This window comes from Phascolarctos cinereus, unplaced genomic scaffold (genome assembly GCF_003287225.1).
Source record: "Phascolarctos cinereus isolate Bilbo 61053 unplaced genomic scaffold, phaCin_HiC Scaffold_43;HRSCAF=565, whole genome shotgun sequence".
Taxonomy (NCBI): domain Eukaryota; kingdom Metazoa; phylum Chordata; class Mammalia; order Diprotodontia; family Phascolarctidae; genus Phascolarctos; species Phascolarctos cinereus.
The window spans coordinates 71,519-91,533 of record NW_027555780.1 but is presented as its reverse complement, the minus strand read 5'-3'; the positions used below and the strand labels follow the sequence as shown (position 1 = coordinate 91,533).

The 20,015-nt window shown below is 41.7% G+C and overlaps 1 pseudogene; it reads right to left on the bottom strand.

The window, feature by feature from the left end:
* Positions 1–4,430: 4,430 nt before the first annotated feature.
* On the bottom strand, positions 4,431–17,634 carry LOC144456495 (putative monooxygenase p33MONOX pseudogene; annotated as a pseudogene).
* Positions 17,635–20,015: the final 2,381 nt, after the last annotated feature.

The following is a 20,015-nucleotide window of genomic DNA, read 5'->3' as shown; positions in this document are numbered from 1 at the left end:
GTGCTAAGCACTGGGGATACAGAGAAAGGCAAAAGATAGTCCCTGCTCTCAAGGAGCTCACAATCTAAAGGCAGAGAAAACATGCAAACAATTGTATGTTCACACAAGCTACAGTTATCCCTTCCCTGTAGAGGGGTTAGGGGCACCTCTGCCATCTGGAAAATCCACATTAAATCTTTTGGTTCTCCCTTCACATCAGAGAAGGTCTGAATTTTTTTCTTTTTCTTTTATGGGGTGTTTACTGTACCATATTGTAAAATTTGGGTTAAGTATTTGGTCATAGGCTCTGTGTCATCTGGTGGCCTTCATGTGTAGCCTATGACTTCTGCAAAACTTCCCCCAAATTCCCATTTAATTTCTTATGCCAACCCATAATATATCAAAATTGCAATGGGGAAAATCACAATGTGGAAGGAATAATGGTATATGAAGGATAAATTGTAAAGGGAGTAGAATTAAGGAGGATAAGGAAAGGCTTCCTTTCCAATCGGAAGACAGACTTTTAGATTTGGGAATAGATAGAACTTGGCCATTTACACTATTGGAAGAGCCCAATGCTATTTGTCTTCAGAAAGTTTGTGGCAATTCCTGCAAGAGGACTTCTATAGCTATATGTGTTGGAGATTTTTTAAATGGAAAAATGCCATGTATGAATTTGAACGGAATCCTTAAGTAGCACCACTCAGAAGGAAAGGGAAAAGTCTACATTTGCTTGGTCCAGGATGATAGAAATTCCCACTCCATGGCTGGTCAGTAACTTCTCAGTGACCTTGTGGTGCATCTTAGAGTAGGGGATATCCTTCTTATTGGCTCTTTGAATTCTTAGGGGGAATTGGGGTTATGGCTTAAGGTCAGACTTCGCTCGCTGCATTTGTGTTTTCTCTCCTATCCCAGTCTAAACCAGCTGAGGAAAAGATGAATGAAGACGGCTTGCTCACTCTTTTGTCCTTGACTAAATAAATGATGCACTGACATTGCAGCTGTTGTTGACACCATTCTGTTCTATTTCCATCATGGAGTTATTTCAATTAGAACTGAATATAAAATATTGCATTGGCTTCAAGTTGGATATTTTTTAGCTACTTGTCCACAAACACTCTGTTTTGGGGTTAAGTTGTGGTCAGAAGAAAGAATGTTCAGGCAGTAAACAACTTTAAGAACTCTTTAAAAAATCAGTTGAAGCGATGAGTAACAAGAAAAAAAAATCCTTTTTCTTTTTCTGCCAAAGTTAATTTTTTCCTTTTTCTAATTGCTTTAATTTCATCCGTCTCTTCTTAAAATTTGTTTTGGAGTTAAAATTAAACCTTTTTATTTTAGAAAAAAATGAAGGAAAAATAAGATGGAAAAGATGAGGTGCTAGATTTCAGAAAGTTTCTCATCTAGATTGGAATAATTTTCTTTTCCCCAGCAGGTGGGTGTTTTGACTTCTTAAAACTGACGTGAAGCCAAGCAATCTTCAAAATTGGAAAAAAGATTAAAAAATGGAGAGTATATAAAGTACCTGTGAAGATTGAACACATGAAATCATGTACATATTTGAGCACTTGAATTTTTATAATAGGAAAACATTGATTCATATGCTATTTTTGGCAGTGACCTTGTTTATACTTTAAAATACATGTTAATTAGTTTAAACCATTGAAAACAGATTAAGGTCACTGCATTTAGAGATAGAAAGGATATTGGAAATCATTTAATTCAACCTCCTTGACTGTGAATGAGGAAATGGAAGTCCAGAGAGATCATTGTACAGGTAGGAATTGGCAGAGCCATGATGGTAGTCAAAAAGTATTTATGAAGCTCCTACTAGTCCAAATCCGGTCTTGCATACTAGCTGTGTGACCCTGGGCAAGTCATAACACTTTTTACCTCAGTTCCTTTATCTGTAAAATGAGCTAGAGAAGGCAAACCACTCCAGTATGTTTGCCAAGAAACCCCCAAATGGAGTCACGAAGAGTCCGACACAACTGAACAACAATAAAACTCCTACTGTGGTGCCAAGGACTGTGCTTGGAGACACAAAGAAAGGCCAAAGACAGTCCCTACTTTCAAGAAGCTCACAGGATGTGAACTTACAATTCTGACTCCAGATCTTTTCTTTAACTTAACATTGTATTACCCCCGCCCATTACATATAAAAAACATTTTTTAATATTCATTTAATTTTTTTTGAATTCCAAATTCTCTTTCTCCCTGCTTCCCTCTCCTCCCCTCCTCAATGGAAGGCAAGCCATTTGATACAGGTTATACATATGGAGTCATGCAAAACATTTCCATATTAGTCATGTTGTGAAAGAAAATAGACCCCAAAAAAAACTCCCAAAAAGAGAAAAAGTATGCTTCAATCTATATTCAGAGTCCCATCAGATTTTTCTCTAGAGATGGATAGCATTTTTCATCATAAGTCCTTCAGATGTCTTGGATCATTATATTGCTGGTAATACCTGAGTCAGAGGTGGGGAAACCTGATGTGCCTTCTAGGTTCTTGGGTGCAGCCTTTTGACTGATTCCAAGTCACTCACAGTTGATTATCATACAATATTGCTGTTAATGTATGCAATGTTTTCCTCATTTCACTTTACATCTGTTCGTGTAAGTCTTAACAGGTTTTTCTGAGAGCATCTTCATCATCATTTCATATAGCACCACCATAGTATTCTATTACAATCATATACAACTAACTTGTTCAGCCGTTCCCCAATTGTGGACATCCCCTCAATTTTGAATTCTTTGCCAACACTAAAAGAACTGTTATAAATATTTTGGTACATATATGTCCTTTTCCTTTTTTATCTCTCTGGGATATAGACCTAAGAGTGGTATTGCTCAGTTAAAAGTGTATGCGTGGTTTTATAGTCCTTTGGGTATAGTTCCAGATTGCTCTACAGAATGATTGAATCAGTATATAACTTCACCAAAAGTGCATTAGTATCTCAATTTTCACACACTCTCCAACATCTTTTTTCTTTTCTGTCACATCAGCCAATCTGATAGGTATCAGGTGGCAACTTAGAGTTGTTTTAATTTGTATTTCTCTAATCAGTAGTGTTTTAGAGCATGTTTGCATATGACTTATAGATAACTTTGATTACTTCATCTGAAAACTACCTGTTCTGTCCTTTGACCATTTATCAATTTAGGAATGGCTCTTATTTTTATAAATTTGACTCAGTTCTCTATATATTTAAGAAATACATAATATTTCTTATATGTAATGTATATAATATCTAATAAATATATTCCTCTTGATCAGAGGAACTTTCTGTAATTTTTTTCACGTATGATTGTTATGTATTTCCTTCTAATCCTATTTCCACGTTATTTATCTTACTTTCTCTCTTCTTTTACTCTGTCCATTCTGAAAAGTGTTTTTGCTTCTGACTTTTACCTCCCCCAGTCAGACCTCCCTTCTATCATTCTCTTCAGCCCACCCCTCCTTATTCTCTTCTGCTCCTACTTTCCTAGATTTCTATACTCAGGTGATCGTGTGTTATTCCCTCTTTGAGCCAGTTCTGGTGAGAGTAAGGTTCACATGCTCCTCATCTTTCTCTCTTCTGTAAAAGCTCTTTTACGTGAGATAATTTACCCCATTCTACTTTTCACTTTCCTCTTTTCTCAGTGAGTTCCTCTTTCTCATCCTGAATTTTGTTTTTTTAATCATCCCATCATATTCGACTCACACCTGTGCCCAACTGTCTATCTATACTCCTTCTAACTGCCTTAATAAGGAGAAAGTTTTAGGAGTTAAAAGTATCATTGTCCCATGAAGGAATGTAAACAGTTTGAACTTATTGAATCCCTTATGGTTTCTCTTTCCTTTTACCTTCTTCTCTATGCTTCTTTTAAGTCTTATATTTGAAAGTCAAATTTTCCAAATCTTTCTAATAAATGACATTGCCTCCACCTACTACTTACAATAGCACATTATAATCTGTGGTTTGACCTTTATATTATCAACATATTTAATATTGCTTTGAATAATTTTTTACTAGTTGAGATAAATTCCACCCCTTTAAAAAAACACACTTGCTTGTAGACTATTCGTTATATTCTATAAGTAACTAATCTGCATTTTAATTAAACATTACTGAAATTAAATTATTGTTTTTACTTATTTCACTTAAGACTTTTTAAAAATCTTGGATAAATATGCAAAAAAAAATTATTTAGATTTAATTATTTGCCTTACTCCCGCAATCTAGTTCTGTGGGTGAGTAGTTGGTTGTGGTAGACTATACTTTGTCAAGGTATTCAGGCCAATTTGGGTCCTTACAGAATAGATCTCCCTGCATTAGAAAGATTCAAGCTTTGCCACAAATATTTAAAGAGGCAATCACCGGATCCCTAGATATATTCCCCACAGAGCTGTGAATGGGCAACTTCTTTTCTATATCAAATCAAGGTGAATGGGAAACAGGAAATGTGTGTCTGTGATTCTCTCTAAACAAGAGCCAGTCATTAGGAAGAGCAATTTTGCCCACGTGAAAAGCCTGTAGGAGTTAGAAGCCCGTAGGACTCAATATGTTCCTCATCCCTCAGTTTGAGGTTATGGACTCAAGGAAGTTATGTCCTCCCATCCATCCCTAAAGTGTCCATTTTGGGTGGCTTGAAGACTGGTGAGTTCTCTGCAGTTCTGGTTGTCTGCACCCACACAAGCTCTATTGGTTATAGCTTCTGAGTACCTTTGTAGGAGTAGACAATCAAACCCAAGTTGGATTTTCACAGGGTTCTTGGTCCGAAAAGGCTCCTTTTTTTAAGATGGGGTTCTGTCTCTATCCCTACTTCCAGAATGCATGCTGCTGATGTCTGAACCAGGTAAGGAAGTAGAACATGGTTAAATAAACCAACCTCTGAGCCTTTCCTTGGGAAAAGAAAAGGGATGTGCTATTGGAATGGACTGGTCTGAAGTAGTCAACTCGCTTTTTTCTAATCTCTCCATTTGGTCACCTTACTTTGCAAACTGCCTCTGCTGCGTGATGGTACTTGGTTTCATCTATGGAGAGGACTTTATGAGGAACTTACCCAACATCTCTCAGCCCTGCCTGCTGCCTTCTTGTGTCTGTTTTGTAATATGAAAATTCATGATCATGCCTCTAGTCTTGACTTTCACCACTGGCACCTTGTTGCCATGGTCACTGGAAGTTGAGGGGTTATGGTAGGAGAATACAGATTAACTTCTCCTTCCTCAACCTTGAAAAGCTGCTGGTACTTCCAATTTGCAGTGAGTGCCTTTTTCCACAGGACCTTATGGCACATATCAGATAGAGGAGGAATCAATGCTGTGTGATCTTCTAGAGTATCATCATAAGTGAACGCCCTGGTGCACTCCAAGCAGCAGGGACAGCTTGGCTAGAAGCCCACCTGTGCTGTGCTCAGTAGCAGGCACATCCGGCTCTCTGGATGCCAATAAAAGATTGTGATCCAGGTGTTTCTCTAGTTAAAAAACCCAGAACTCTGATTGTTATGTGAAAGTCAATGGAAGTTATACAGATATGACACAGATGTCAAAAAGGAACTTTCTACATCTGGTGATAAACAGCAAAGTCCCTAGCAGATCCCATGCAGAGGCTGTCGTGACTTGTGGGTTTATGTTGGTGAGAGAGGGAGAGAAAAGGAATGGGACATAGCCCAAAGCACCAGCATGGGCAGGAAGCTGAGACCAACAAGGTTCTAGGCCCTGTTCCCTCTCTAAGCACCAAGCTTGGTAGAATCAGATATGATGCAAATGGTGTCAACATCTAAGACGACCTGGGGGAGGTATGTAGAGGAAGATAAAGCCTCACTTAGGACTTTTAAGAAGTTCAGAATTCAGAAGCTTTTAGTGGTCATCATTAGGGTTCCAATCTGTCTTTCCAGACAGATTGCACACTTACTTCCCTTCCTTACGCCCTCTATCATGATGATGATGATGATGATGATTTGCTTTTTGGTGAGGCAATCAGGGTTAAGTGACTTGCCCAGGTCACACATCTAGTAAGTGTCAAGTGTCTGAGGTCAAATTTGAACTCGAGTCTTCCAGACTCTAAGGCCTGAGTCCTATCTACTGTGCCACCTAGCTGCCCCATCATGCACTCTTACGTTTCAGCCAAACTAGCTTACTTTGTGTTCTCTGTATATGATATTCCATCTGTTATCTTCATGCTTTTGAATAGGCTATCCTCCATGCCTACCATGCCCTCCCTCTTCACCTCTTCCTTGTAGAATCTACCATGATTTTCAGTTGTTCCAGTTGTGTCTGACTCTTTGGGACGCCATTTGGGATTTTCTTGGCAAAGATGCTGGAATGGTTTCACCATTTCCTACTCTAGCTCACTTTACAGATGAAGAACTGAAGGATATATGCTTAAGTGACTAATCAGGGTCGCAAGCTAGTAAGTATCTTGAGGCCTACCCTAATGCAAAGCACAGCTCATGTTATTTCTAAGAGGCTTTTCCTAATCTTTCAGTTGCTGTGTTCTCTTCCCCTCCTCTACTTCCACTGAAATTACTTTATCTTACTCTACATATGATTTATAATTCCTTTGTATTTGTACATTTGTAAACTTACCTGTTTGTTTTCCTGTTAGGGAAATAGTCATTTTGGGAAGGACTGTCTCCCTAGCACCTAGGATGATGTCAAACACTCAGTACTTATTCAATTGAATTATACTGAAATAAATTCTAAGGAGAAGTGAATATTTAATGGATCTCGTGGAAGGATTGGACAACATTTGATATATCTGTTGAGAGCAGGGGTTCTTAACTTTTTCATGTACCCCTTTGGCAGGCTGGTAAAACCAATGGACCCCTTTTTCAGAATGTTTTCAAATGCATATAATAAAATACCTAAAATTTAAAGGAAACCAATTATATAGAAATGCACTTATCAAGTTTTCTAAAAAAAGTTACATGGACCCTTGGTTAAAAACTCATGGACTAGAAGAACAATTCAGTACTGCTCTGTGCAAGACACTATGCAAAGCACTGATAAAGAGTATTATAGAAAGAATTCCTCTGGTGTGGGCAATCTCACAGGAAATTGCATTTGAGCCCAGAAAAAAGGCCAGGTTTTCAATCTGTGAGGAGCTTTTCAGGGAAAGAGACTGGTATGAGGTGAGAAGATTAAAATTTGATCCATTTCATTTTCTTATTGATCCTGTTTACAAGTAATTGGTTTCGTCCTGTAACTGTCATGGTTCTTTGCCTTTGAGCTTAATTCAGAGTTCTGCTGGGCTGTGATGATTTCAGTTTAAAAATCTAGCTCTCCTGCCTCAAGGAATTTTGGTAATGGGGGCTAGCAATGACCCCCTTCTTCTCTCAGGAGACCAAGAAGTGCTCATTGAGTGCAGGTGCAAGATAATGGCCCAGACTTTTGGACAGCAAACCAGACATCCTTGAAGGATAGCTTGGTGGAGTAAAGATATCAGACCTTGGAGAATGCATGTGAATGCAAAGGGGAGGTCAGGGACATTTCTCCCAGTTAGGAGGTTATTGAGGTGGGTGAAACCTGTCCCATGGGATGTGAAAATGTACTTAAGGTCTCAAGCATTCCTCAGATAAGGAGCCAAAATGGGAATCAAACCTTCCCAAATAATTTGGCTTGAGGAAAGTTCATCTGACTCTGACTTAGTAGGTATACTGTAGGTCTCCTCTCTGTATCAGCCCACTGTGGATCTTCTAAATGCAGTTCGATCTGTGACCTCAGTTTACCTATAGAGTCTGTTTGAACTAGGTTCATTTCTTTAGGTGTATGAGAGTATGATTCTGTTTAACTAAGTTTATTCAATTTGTATGCTATTGAAAGAATCATAGGATGAATCTGTCTTTAAAAAAAAAAAACAATGAACATTTTATAGCCTACAAGAATACATGAGATTACAATACACAATAAAATTTAGTTCTTTATCTGTTGTAATTTTCTCTATCAAAGTTTTTCAGAAACTTCATTTGGAGTTCAGGATTATTTTTGTATCTCCTAAACCTGTGCTTAAGCATAATAAAACTGCCATAACTTTTACCTCCATCATAGCTGCTGTTGTGGTCAAACTATTTCGGCAGTAGGTATGTACCACATGAACTCAAAAAGGAGATATTTTTCTCCTAACAAAATGATAGCTAATTTAGTTTTTAGTCATTCTTTATTAAAATATTATGTGATTGTATCATGCAATTCTCTTGCCCTCTTAGGGCAGCTGGGGGGCACAGTGGATAGAGCACCGGCCCTGAAGTGAGGAGGACCTGAGTTCAAATTTGGCCTCAGATCAAATATGTGACATTTCCTAGCTATATGATCCTGGGCAAGTCACTTAACCCCAATTGCCAGAAAAAAAAAGGTTCTCTTGCCCTCTTGAGCCCGCTTTGCTTTTAGAGTCTCATTGATGGGATCCTATTTGTCTTTTTTAACTTTTTGAAATGCATTATTTACATACCTAGTATGGTAAGGATGATAGAGAGCCTATCAGGAAGAGTTAGATTCACGTGTAGTCTTTGATGCCTACTGGCTGCATGACCTAAAATTTCAGTGTTCCAGACCAGTGGTGTCAAATGCAATCAGAAATGAGGGCATTAACCCATTTAGAAGGATCCCTTTTTGTTGTTTTTCTGTCATTTTCAGTCATATCCAACTCTTCAAGACCCCATTTGGGATTTTCTTGGCAACAATATTAGAGTGGTTTGCCATTTCCTTCTCCAGCTCACTTTATAATTGAGGGAACTGAGGTAAACAGGGCTAAGTGACTTGCCCAGGGTCAAGTGTCTGAGGCCAGGTTTGAACCCAGGATGATGAGTCTTCGTGACTGCAGGCCTGGTGCTCTAACCACTGTGCCACCTAACTGCCCAATACAGATGCATATGAACTTAGTTTTAGAATGTAATATTAACTGTGTTGTATATTTGTTTATTTTGTTAAACGTCTTCTAATGACATTTTAATCCAGGGCTGGTACTGGGTCCAAGCTACAGCAAAACACTTGAGTGTCTCCTGAACTGGATTAAAATGTAATTAGGAAATGCTTAACAAAATAAACAAAGGTGCAATACAGCATAGATAATGTTAATTTGAAGTTTTCTAAGTCAATCTGCAACCCTGAGGGATTCCTTTTGGTTTGAGTTTGACACTGCTCTAGACAACTCTCTAAGACACTCCATTTCAGAGAAGGTGCCAATCTAAATTGGTAGCAATGCTTTCTTTCCCTGGAAGTTCCCTAGTCCAATGAAATCACAGGTCTAGTCATCATCCCTATCCATGAAAAACTCTTTAAGATGATGGTTATGTTTTCTGTCATTTCTGCTTTATTATCCAACTCTTCCTGGTTCTGAGTCAGAAGCAGACACAGATCAACACTCTCTGAGCTGTTTCCTCTACCTTTTCAAAGCCAAAGTTATTAGGAAGGTAAATCAGGCATTTATCAGAAGCTCTGCTTTTAGCAAGTAGGAAAAGGAGCTACCTGGTAGGAAATGAACCTCTTGGCATATGTAAGAGTTTCTTCAATACTGTGAGGATGTTGATGGTACCATGGACTAGAGACATCCAACATGTATCCCTTAACAGTATAGTGGTCCACTACCAGTTGACTCCCTTATTCATAAAAATTTGATTTCTGTGCAGAAGGAAATTATATTCTGTAAAATTAAAATAACTTAAAAAAATCTTGGCATGGCTGTAATTATTCCAAGTAGATATCATTTATTCTTTCAAGAAAATGAACATCTATTAATGTGCAGAAACAAGGTTTGTTTACTCTAAAAGGAAAAATATTTCACCTTCAGTATCCATATGCCAAATCACGACAAAGTTGTGAAGTTGGTAGTCTGTCATCAATGCCCGCCATTCTAGTTTTGTCTTCTTTGATTCATTTCCATCACCATCAAACCCATCCTGGCCTGACTTTTCCCTCCATATCCTTCTGTTTGAAAAAACTTTAATTCAAAACACATTTACTGTCATTAAGTCAAATGTGCTCACTATGTGCCAGGCAATTAGTGCTGGGGACATGATGAAAGGCAAAAGCTCAGCCCGTGTCAATAAAGGAGCACGACATTCTAATAGAGAGATAACATGTAAACAACTATGTACATACAAGATAGATACAGGGTAGATGGAAGAGAATCTCAGGGGAGAAGTCACTAGTATTAAGGGGTATTGGGAAAGGCATCTACTATATTGCAGGCACTGTGTTGAAAAGTGATAAATCAAGCATTTATTAAGCACTTGCTATCAGTATCTTTGAAAGAAAACCACAAGTAGGGTCATGAAGAATAGGACATGACTGGAAAAAAAAAGACTGAACAACATGTGTCAAACACTGTGGTCAGGGTGTGGGGATGGAAATACAAGCAAGACAGTCCGTTCCCTTGAGTTTACATTGTGATGGAGGAAGGCAAAAAACACATAAAGAGGAGGTGGGAAAGTGGGGTATGTGTGGGGGTGGTATGATGTGGAGATGGCTTGGAAGTGGCATAGAGACCTGGTTCCAGGCAAAATAAGGCTAAAGCTCACATATGAGACCCCAGCATCCCAGGGGTGGAGTCCAGGGTTCCTGTGGGTGAGGGAAGGGGAGGAGAACCAGAGTACAATCATCAAATCAAGATGGCCAAGGAGACTCTAAAGATGGAACCAGACATCCCTATATGTGAGGAGCTTACATCCTAATTAGAAGGATAAGACTTATGCCAACATGCTGATAGGTAGAATGTATAAATGTCTAGAAGAGGTTCAACAGAAGGGGATGGATTCAGGGACACATCACTTCAAGTAGGGGAACTGAGAGCCAACTTTTAAATGATTAAATGTTTGGCCTTCATAGTAGAGAAACAAAAATGGCCACATGAATTTTTTGATTACTCTAGCACGGTGTGGATGCAAAAAGTAGAGCACCTCATGCCTTCCTTTCTATGATGTGGATGAAATTGGTTATTCCTGTTTTCACAACTATGCAGAGAAAGGAAGTTCATTGTTTGCTATTTGCCCAAGATCTAAGTACATCCGTAGCATTTATAACTCCTCACTCTTGCTCAAGCAATTATATCAATGCACTCAGCCTGTCGCTGCTTGTTTCAAACTGGCCAAGGTCAAGTCCATTATATACTATAAACAGATGTTCAATTCTGAGTGATTTATCAGGGATGCATTACATGAAGGAAGAGCCCATTTTGAAAGCAAATCTTAGTAAAAAAAGAAAAAAGTCACCTGTCATACACAGACCAAAAAAAACCCCAAGAAAATATTTGCGGATTTAAACCCATAAATAGTTTAAAAGGGGAGTCTCAATTTTGAGAAGCAGCATTCCTTGTCCAGAAATATTTTTTCAGCTTTTTTTTCCTTTTCAAAAGTACTATTTCCTACTGCAATATCTGAAAAGTAGGTAGCCCTGGGCTTGAATCTTACTTCCAATAAGCAGATTAGTTACATTATCTTCTATGGTTGTCTTTTTTGTTGTATAAGAAGTAGTTCTTCCTTCAAAATGAATCAAACCTCACCTTGTAAACTGGTGTTGTGAGTGAATCTTACATCTATTTTTTTTTCTTTTCTGGTTTCTCAAAAACTATCACTGCCCTGCACCCCGATTCCATCCCTGTGGCGCTGTTGAGAGCACAATAGAACATTCAGTGTGACATTGTAGATTTGAGCCTTGCATTTATTCGGGCTTGCTGGTCAACCTCCGGGAGGGGACCTTAGACAAATAACTGCGCCCGCTTCCCGGTGGAGTCGACCGCCTTGAATTTGAAAACCCCGAGCAACTAAAGGCACCATGGTCGGGTGACCACGGCTCAGCACCCTGTCGTCCCCCACCCCCAGTCAAGGGGCAAACATGGCCCTCTTTTTCCCCACCGAGGGGAAAGCCCGAGACCCCCCTCGCCTTGAGGCCTCCTCACATTGAGATGGAAGACAGAAAACTTTCACATCCTTGCATTGTGCTCAGCTCTTTTACTGACCACTTGCTTTGGTTACAGAAACTTGCCATAAAAAGGAAAAGCAAGGACATGATTAGATAAAACATATTTCCCAACCACACCATCGATTCCATCTACCTTCTTTTTTCTTAATTAATTAATTAACTTGTAGTTTTCAATATTCAGTTCTGTGAATGATCTCCCTATCTCTCCCCTCCCCTCATATCAACACGGCATGTAAATTCATATAGGTTCAACATATACATTTATATTAACCCTATTTTCACATCAGTCATGTTGTAAAGAAGAATTAGAAGTTAGGGGAGAAACCACGAGAGACACAGAGAGAGAGAGAGAGAGAGAGAGAGAGAGAGAGAGAGAGAGAGAGAGAGAGAGAGAGAGAGAGAGAGAGAGACAGAAAGCAAGTAATGTGCTTCAATATGCATTCAGACTCCATAGTTCTTTTTCTGCATGTGGACAGCATTTTCCATCCTGAGTCTTTTGGAGTTATCTTAGATCCTTGCATTGCTAAGAAGAGGTAAGTGTCTCAAAGTGACTTGTCATCTCATAATGTGACTGTTACTGTGTACAATGTTCTCCTGGTTGTGCTCACTTCACTCAGCATTACTTTATACATATACAAACATATATGTATTTTTATATATGTATCTATATAGATACATATATATGTATACATATATATGTACTTATAAGTGTGTGTGTGTGTTTTTCTGAAGTCCCCCTGTTCATTATTTCTCATAGCACAATAGCATTAAATGACATTTATGCACCACCACTTCTTCAGCCATTCCCCAACGGATGGGTATCCCCTCCATTTCCAATAATTGGCCACCATAAAAAAAACTGCTATAAATATTTTTGTACACTTGGGTCCGTTTCCCATTCATATGATCTCTTTGGGATACAGTCCTAGAAGGGGTATGGCCACGTAACAGTCCCCAAAACTTCTTAGCCAACATCAGATTGTTTGGAATATTACTGCTTTTTAAAATTTTACATAGAATTGAAGATCTAGTACTAATAGGCCTCCTTCCTTCACATTCACCACCCCCAGTCCTTCCCACCCTCCCTCCCTTCCTCCCTCCCCATTCATTCTCTTGATAGTTTCCACTTGTTGTTCTTCCAGTGGAATTTTCTCATCTTCCCACCCCACCCTACTCTACCCCACCTCACCTGACCTAACCTAACCCCCATTCCCCTCTATAAAATGGTTCTCTGGTTATTTCAGTGGCATGGCAGTGAAAAGAAAAACACATTTTGGAAGACTCTTCCTTTGTATTAGCTTGGTAGTAGGCCCAAGTCAGTGCCTGCTGATGTTTAGGCTTTGTAAGTGGTCATTGTTTCTGTATTTATTGCTGTATCCCCTGTGTGTGTGTTCTGGGAGAAGATCAACCTGTGACCCAGGAGTATTCCTTTACAATTATGGTCCTTATGCCCAACCTCTAACAAGTTCACCATATCGCAGAGACTCTTCTCCCCCCACACTAGACTGGGTGTTTTCTGAGGGCAGGAAAAGAGGGACTTTGCCTACGCTTCCACATCCAACTTCCAGGAATACATTCTAGTAGGTCTAGGAGTGAAGCCACTGAAGATCATCCACTCCCTCCCCTCCCATTTCAGAAAGGGAAGAACCCCATTCAGGAAAGGGGTGATATTTGCTCTGACCCACCCTGGTAACTCTCTGGGCAACCTACACAAATCCCACATTAGGCAGGAAGCTGTTTCTTGGCAGTGCTTTGTGAGCGATCTTCCCCCTATGAAACTTGGATGTCAAAGGAGAGAGATGTCAAAATATAAGCCAACTAGTGTGTCAAGCAAGAGCACCCTGGGCTCAGGGACTGCTTCAGGTACTTACTGGCTCTCAACCCTTGGCCATGTCCCAGACCTCCTCTTGTCCTCATTTACACTTTCTGAAAAATGAAGAGGTTGGACCAGAAGACGCCTGAGTTCTCCTTTAGCCCTGCCACTCACAAAACCTTCCAAGTCCATTCTGAGCTACTCTTCCATGCTGACCTCCCCCCTCAGTTACCCCTTCCAGGAGAAAAACAGAAGCAGCAAACAAAAAGCAACTTGCGAGTCCAATGCTTTCCCTCAAGGCAACTCCGAAGCAAGAAGTTCGTCCTGCTAGCCAGTGATCTGACTTGACAGCCTGCAGTGAAGCCCCTGGGGCTGTCTGCAGCTTCCTCCCCATCAGAGGTGTTCCCACTGCAGCCGACTGGCTCCCCTGCCAACCTAAAGGGGTGAAAACGATGATCAGATAAATACCACTTGGGGACAAATAAACTATATCAGAGTTAACTTCGAGGTCTGCAGGCAAGTGCAGTGTGGCCCCTCACGTCCCCCGACCCTCGGAGGGCGTTCAAGTGTTCTCCTGCAATCTCACACCGCGACAGATTTGAACTCTGGGCCACCAGAGATACTCAGGCAACCGTGGCCGGAATACAGTTCATGGTCGGTAACGTCAGCTCCACCCGCTTCCCACAGGCCCCCGCTAAGACTCCAGGAGCGGCCCTCTCGGTCTGCCCATCCCTTGGTTCTTTTAAACCCCCCCTTCCCCCACTCGGCCACGGGCCCTACTGGGTTCCTTTTACCCGCCCCACCCCTAACAGAACCCCAGACAAGAGAACCTACTATTCTCTTGTCCTCCAGGTGGCTTACCTTACTGAAACCATTGCAGGTGCCACACAGGTATAGAGGAAGGAGCAGAACTGGACAAGTGTCCATGGCACAGTCTATACATCTCCTTGTTCATCCCTTGTACCCCGGAGAAAAACCTATTTGTTTGTGTATTCATACCCTCAAGTCTTTCTATATGTTTTCATTATATTCATAATATTGAAGAACTCCCATATTCTCTTTCCATATTCATACTGAGAAATACTTATGTATTCTTTCTATATTCATATGAAGGACTTCTGGTAGAGCCTCTGACATGGGTACACATATATTATCTAGGTGGTTCAGTGGATAGTGTCTGGTGTGGGCTCAGCAAGATCTGAATGAAAATGCAGTTCCAGATGTCACCCTGGGCTATGTGCCCCTGGCCAAGTACTTCACCCTCTTTGCCTCAGTTTTCTTTTCTGTAAAATGAGCGGCAGGGGGAGATGGCAAGCCACTCCAGAATCTCTGCCAGGAAAGCCTCAAAATGCACCACAAAGTGTCACAAATGACTGAAAAAACAACTAAATGATATTTATCTATTTTTTTCTTCATTGAAGTGTGAGCACTTTTTGTCTTTATACATTAACAAGTACCCCACCATTTCCTGTGGGAGAAGATGTGGACTCCTATATGTTGAGAAAGAATATGATGATTCCTATAACAGCATATAGACATGGAGAGAGAAAGAGGACTCATATATATAGAAAGAGAAAGAATAAGTGAGTCCTTATTTATGTGAAAATAGAGAATACATGCACACTTCTATGTCAATACATGGAGAAGGATGTATGAATAAACAGACGTAATACTGAGAGATAGAGAAGTACATCAATGGGAATGTATCTTCACAATTTATGATTGTTGACATATGTGAATAGTGAACAGAGGAGTACATATGTGTGTGTATGGATCTAAAGAAAGGATATATGACTATTACTGTATGAAGAGACTTGGATAATACTGGAGTATTCGCATACGAGAATCTAGATAGAAAATATCAGTATAAATATATATGAGTATACAGAATAGGTGAGTACACATATGTGTCAACATTGAGAGTATATGAATACCCATCCACAAGAAAGCCCTTATTTTTCACCCACTTTTTCCATGAGATTTGCCAAATGAGTTTATATTCCAAAGCTGTTTTGCCTATGGTATCCCACCTCTCTCCTTAGAAAGTAAGTGAACGGTTGGGCACAACAGTATAGAGCACCCTTTCTTCACCTCCCAATTGCAAATGACTTCTCTCAGTCTAAATTCCATATGAAACGATTCCATTCAGGGGGAGTGTGCCCTGTCCCTGTTTGTGTGTGTGTGTGTGTGTGCGTGTGTGTCTGTGTGTGGGTGTGTGTGAGAGAGACTGGGATGGAGACAGAGACAGAGAGGGAGAGAGATCCTTAGCCCTTTCTTCAAAACACATCCCCTTTTCAATCATGAGTAAGAAAGCAGAACAGTTTCGCTTGGAGGAGTTGGTATTGTAAACCACATTTCTTTTAGCTCTGCTTTCTTTTCTCTCATTGTCACTGGTGTGGGACCAGCCACTGAGCCTTTTCATAAAGCATTCCAGGACTCCTGAACTCCTGTGTTTGTGGCATCATTTCTACAGGCAATTTGATTTAGTTACTTGCCCCATCTTGTCCCCTTCAGACGTTTAGCATCTTGGAGATGATCTTACAGCTGTCCTTGAGAATGATCTCAATAAGCTAGTCAGAACCCATTTTCCTGAGTAAAATCTGATAGACCTGCTAAAGCTGATAAAAGAAAGGCCACATGAGCTTTGGTCAAGGTGTTGTGCAGGTTCCTGTGCTCACCCTGTCTCCGCCAGGACCCTCATTTAACCCACATTGCTCCTTTCTTCTGTCCGAAATTGATACCTTTGCTATGTGATCACCTTCCAACCTCTTTCCCGTCTTTGAAAGCCCAAGGGCAGCAACTTGTTCCAGATCCCCCTGTCACCTAGCTTTTCCTCCTTTGCCCAACCTCTAACAATTCCCATATCGAAGACACTCCTCTCTTCCCACAGTAGACTGGGTGTTTTCTGAGGGCAGGAAAGAGGGACTTTGCCTAAGCTTTTACATCCAACTTCCAGGAATACATTCAAGTAGGGCTGGGAGTGAAGCCACTGGAGACCATCCACTCCCTCCCCTCCCATTTTAGAAAGGGAAAAAATCCCATTCAGGAAAGGGGTGATATTTGCTCTGACCCACCCTGGTAACTCTGTGGGCAACCTACAGAAATCCCACATTAGGCAGGAAGCTGCTTCTTGCAGTGCTTCCTGAGGGATCTTCTGCCTGTGAAGGGTGGATGTCAAAGGAGAGTTGTCAACATATAAGCCAACTAGGGTGTCCAGCAAGAGAAACCTGGGCTCAGGCCTGCTTCAGGTACTTACTTGCTCTGTACCCTTGGCCATGTCCCTGACCTCCCCTTCTCCTCCTTTACACTTTCTCATAAACGAACAGGTTGGACCAGAAGACCCCTGAGTTCTCCTTTAGCCCTGCCACTCACAAAACCTTCCAAGTCCATTCTGAGCTACTCCTCCATGCTGACTCCCCCTGAATCACCCATTCCAGGAGGAAAACATAACCAACACACAAAAAGCAACTTGCGAGTCCAATGCTTTCCCTCAAGGCAACTCCCAAGCAAGAAGTTCATCTTTCTAGCCAGTGATCTGACTTGAAAGCCTGCAGTGAAGCCCCTGGGGCTGTCTACAGCTTCTTCACGATCAGAGGTGTTCCCCGCTCCAGCCGACCGGCTTCCCTCCAAACCTGAAGGGGTGAAAACGATGGTCAGATAACTACCACTTGGGGACCATTAAACTATATCAGAGTTAACTTCGAGGTCTTGAGGCAGGTGTAGTGTGGCCCCTGAATCTGCTCTCCTGCAATCTCACAAACTGCCAGATTTGAACTCTGGGCCACCAGAGATACTCAGGCAACCATGGGCGGAGCAGAGCTGATGGTCTGTGAAGTCAGCCATGGCCTTTGTGAGGTCTGAGCCTTTGGCCACCTGGCGAGGCAGTTCCAGCCCCCTCCACAGCGGCCCCGCCGAGACCCCAGGAGCCGCCCTCAGGTCTGCCCATCCTGGTTCGGCTAACTGCCCACCCCACCACGGGCCCTACTGGGTTTGTTTTACCTACCAAGCCCCCAAAAGCACCCCAGGCAAGAGTACCTCAGTATTCTTTTGGGCTCCAGGTGGCTTATCTGACTGAAACCATTGCAGGTGCCACACAGGCATAGAGGAAGAAGTGGAACTGGACAAGTGTCCATGGCAGTCTATCCATCTCTTTGTGCATACCTTGTACCCCTGAGATTCAGCCCCCTCAATAAATATAGGAGGTAGCTGGTGGAGGATTGTGGTCAGCAAAACACTGTCTCCCAGGTCACCCATGCCCTGAGAAGCTGGGGAGATCAATGACCATGCTCTTCTTTCATGGATGAGAGAGGGATAGCCATGTCAGAGGATAATCAAAGAAATGAGCAAGCAACCATGCCCAGCCACCAGCACCAGGCAAAGTGTAAATGTACCCGCTGACAAGTACAAAACTGGGAGGAAATATATCCAAGAAAATGGCTGGTCGTAGCTATGAAGGATATTTGTTAAATAAGCAGCAAATTTTGTGGAATGTCAGAGCTAGACGTGACCCTGGAACAGAAAACATCAGAGATTGAGCAGATCATATTATCATGACAGAATTCCAGAGCTGAAAGGGACATTGGAACCCAGAACATCACTGCTTCAAGGGGACCTCTGACTACATACACTGGCCACACTAGAAGGGTCCTCAGCATGCAGACAGGCAGAGTTGGAGGGTCTTCAAAAACTGAATATATTTTGTCAAAAGGGTATTTGCCTAACTTCACACAGTTAACGCTACAGATCTTCCCAGTTATGGAGTGAAAATGAGGTCATCTATTGGTACAGTTGCTTGTCATTTTTGATCCTTCAAAGCTAATTAAGACCATAGTCTTCCTTCCTCTGTTTGACTTCTGGCAGAACCTGGGACATATACGGTGAAAATGCAGTCTACCTAATTCTGGAGTGAATCCCTCCCCTGAGTGATTTCTCACAATAACTAAATAAAAAAGGGAAAGAAAGAAATTTTTCAGTTGCCAGATCATACAAATGAACCCATGCAAGCCAGCAGAGCTGGGTCTGGTCAAGTGTCTGGTCTAAGACTGGATTTGAACTCAGGTCTTCTGTCTCCAGGACCGGTGCTCTTTCACTGAACCACCTAGCTGCCCCTGTCTGAATTTATTTTGGAAAGTGAAAATAACCTCCCAAGGGAAATAAATGCCGAGACAAGGGCTGCAAGGCCAGATGGAGTTGGAGTTAAGATTAGCTGCCCTCTTTCTTACGCTGTAAACTTTCTTTAACATAGGCATTTTTTAGCTCAGATGAGAGGTGATGGCAACACTAGCTCTTCTCATACTGAGAACCCTGATTCTGGGTCAGAAGGCACACAGGTCCAAGCTCCAGCTCCACTTCTGGACCTTGAGGTGGTGATGAGAATCAGGCCTCATTTTTCTCATCCTAAAATGGGAATAGTTGTTTCTCACAAATGCACGAAGCACTCCATCATCACCCTAAAATAATACGTTGTTTTCAGTCATGTCTGACTCTCCATGATCCCATTTGGGTTTTCTTGGCAGAGATACTGAAAGCAGTTAGACATTGCTTTCTGTAGCTCGTTTTACAGATGAGCAAACTGAGGCCAACAACACTTCAGTGACTTGGCCAGGGTCACACAGAGAGTAGGTATCTGCAGCCAGATGAAGAGTGCTGGGCTATAAGTCAAGAAGACTCCAGTTCCAGTACTGCCTCAGACACCTACTGGCTGCATGTGGCCCTGGGCAACTCACTTAGCTGCTGCCTGACTTGTTTTCCCCATCTGAAAATGGGGATAATAACAACACTTACCTCCCAATGTTGAGAGGATAAAAGACAACCTTTACAAAGTGCTTTGCAAACCTTAGAGAGACATAAGGACTAGAGCTATTATTGTTATATCATTGATATTGGTATTATTACTCTTCCCAGCAGGGCACAAACATTTCCAAGTTTAGATGACGCAGCTGAGATGGGCCCCATTTGATCCACACTCTTGACTATAATTAGAAGAGTTTCTGAACAATTCCCACTGAACCCTGGCTGCCCATCTGCCCCTCGGCCAATTCTGGGCCCCTCAGACTCACAAGTGGCCCAAACTGGGAGGGAGAGAACTTGGAAAGTCTGAGCTGGGAGGGGCGTCAGAATATAGGACATGGACTGTCAGGGCTGGGAGGGAAAGGTAGAGCGAGAGATCCTTGGAAGCATGGGCCATCAGGGTGGATGGGCATGCTCAGAACCTTCTGTTGTTCCTTGCCTGCTCCTGGGGGTCAGCCGTGTCACCGCAGTGCCAGTCCCAGGTACCCGCCCGAACTCTGATGCCTCAGGCCCACGACTCCATCTCCCCTACCAGCC